Below are 2,167 nucleotides of genomic sequence, written 5' to 3' on the forward strand. Positions count from 1 at the left end.
GCACCCCAGCGACTCGCCACCTTAGGCTCTCGCCTTCAGGCCTCCTGGGTGTCTTTTGGCTTTCCCCCTCCTGCCCGCAGCTTGTCCGCTGTACGTCTAGGTCTTCTGGCCTGATGTATAGCCTGCTGAGGCCGTTGGTCCGGCCCTTCCACAACAGCACCTAATACTCTATTCTAACCACCCAGTGACGGTGTGTGCCTAACCCACCACCAAGATTAACCAGGGTTCCTAATCTAATTGAACCAGGAGGCCCACGAGGGTGCCTCTAGCCTCTGGGCTGCGCAGCCCTTGCTGGGCTCGGGCCCCTCTGCCCAGGCAGCTCACCCGCTGGGGTGTCGGGTCCCCCTCTCCTCTCCAGGCCGCTGGGTCCATGAGGATCAACTGTCCGGCCCTGCTTCGGGTCTCAGCCCGTCTTCTAACTCCGCCCGAAGATGCCCCGTTGGCCCTGCCCCGCTGTTACCTTTTCTTCCTGTCCCTCTGCGGGCGCTGCTGCTGGCTCTGCTGCAGGTGCAGCTCCTGCTCTCCCCATTGGCGTTGCACCTTCCTTCCTCGCTGCCTCTATGGCTGACTGGGCTGCAGGCTTCCCAGCCGGTCTGGCTGTTGGTGCTATCGACGGGTTACCAGCTGGCTCCTGCACCGATATTACCACCAGCCTCCTTGCCAGCTCTCCTGCCAGCCCCGCAGCCGGCTCCTTTACTGGTTCTGCCGTGAATTGCGCAACCGGCTTCACCGGCTCTGGTGCTGGTTGCGCAACCGGCTCTCTTGGAGCCTTCAGTAGCTCCGCCTCTGGCTTTCCCCGCTGCTGGGTGCGGTGGCTGATTCCCTCTGCATGAGGCCTCGCTCCTCCAGCCTCCTCGCATCAGCCGCCCCGCCGTGGCTGTTTTTTATACCTTCCAGGGAGTGTCCTCTGCCCCTGCTGCTCTGCCGCAGCCGTATATATGCATGGCTGATCATCTGCACCAGTGTTTTTGCCGTGCACTCCTCTTCTGGCTGTTCCAGCTCTACTGGGGGCAAGTGGGTCTCTTTACTAACCTGGGGTGCCTCTGTCACCCCACCTCCCCTGGGACACAACCCCCCCCTCAAGATGCCTTGGGGCGCTTTCACTTTATCTCCCCAAATCATACCTGGTGGGTTGTCGGGTCTCTCAGTTCGTTGCTCTATACGTTCGCCTGAATCCCAGTTGTTGCACCTAGACAGGAAATCCGCCACTGTGTTACTCTTTCCTGGTCTGAACATGATCTGAAATTTGTAAGGCTGTAGGGCTAATGCCCACTGGGTGATTCGTACATTATCGGTTTTAGCGGTGCTCAGCCATCTGAGAGGGGCATGGTCCGTTACTAACTTAAACTCCCGGCCCATCAGATAGTATCTGAAATGGTCCATGGCCCAACGGATGGCCAGACACTCACGCTCTATTGCGGCATACCTCCTCTCCGCTGATGACAGCTTGCGGCTGGCATACGCCACCGTTTTCTCGGTTCCTTCCTCCTCTTGAGTGAGGACAGCCCCCACTGCCGTCTCTGAGGCATTAGTCTGCAAAATGAAAGTTTCTTAAAATTAGAATTACGCATTACCACGTCTTCGAATAGTGCCTGTTTTAATTTTCAAAAACTTCGCGCCATCTCCTCTGTCCACTTTACCATCATGTTCCTCTGCCCTTTAAGCGCCTCAGTCAAAGGGGCTGTCAGCTCCGAGAAGTGAGGTACAAATCTTCGGTAAGAATTGGTCAGTCCTAGGAATGACTGTAACTGGCGACAATTCTGGGGGGCTGGAAAATTCCGCACCGTCTCCACTTTGTCTGCCAGGGGTCTAATGGTGCCCCTGCCGACCAAGAATCCTAAATACTTCATTTCCCTCTGGGCCAGGGCGCATTTCTGTGGGTTTGCTGTGAGACCAGCATGTCTCAGCTCCGATAGTATAGCCCCTATGGCTTGCTTATGCTGTGCCCAGGTAGGGGAGTATATGATGATATCGTCGATGTAGGCCGCCGCATATCCGGCGTGGGGACTTAAATGAGAACTGGAAAGTTATCCCGCTGTTTAACTCGGTGATGCACCATGCTGGACTCCACATGCCAATTTACCAACTCGGGATTGCCTGTGAAATGCAATTGGGGGCAGCCAGTCTAAAGTATGAGGCTGTATCAACAGGGATCTCCCCCATTTCC

The 2,167-nt window shown here is 56.3% G+C and overlaps 1 long non-coding RNA gene across 1 annotated transcript; it reads right to left on the reverse strand.

Moving 5' to 3' along the window:
- Window positions 1-792: 792 nt before the first annotated feature.
- On the reverse strand, window positions 793-1,468 carry LOC102383915. The gene is made up of 3 exons (XR_003092329.1): window positions 1,427-1,468; window positions 1,125-1,189; window positions 793-1,001 (listed from the first exon to the last, which is right to left on the reverse strand). It is a non-coding gene; the product is annotated as an uncharacterized LOC102383915 (long non-coding RNA).
- Window positions 1,469-2,167: the final 699 nt, after the last annotated feature.

This window comes from Alligator sinensis, unplaced genomic scaffold (assembly GCF_000455745.1).
Source record: "Alligator sinensis unplaced genomic scaffold, ASM45574v1 scaffold1548_1, whole genome shotgun sequence".
NCBI lineage: Eukaryota > Metazoa > Chordata > Crocodylia > Alligatoridae > Alligator > Alligator sinensis.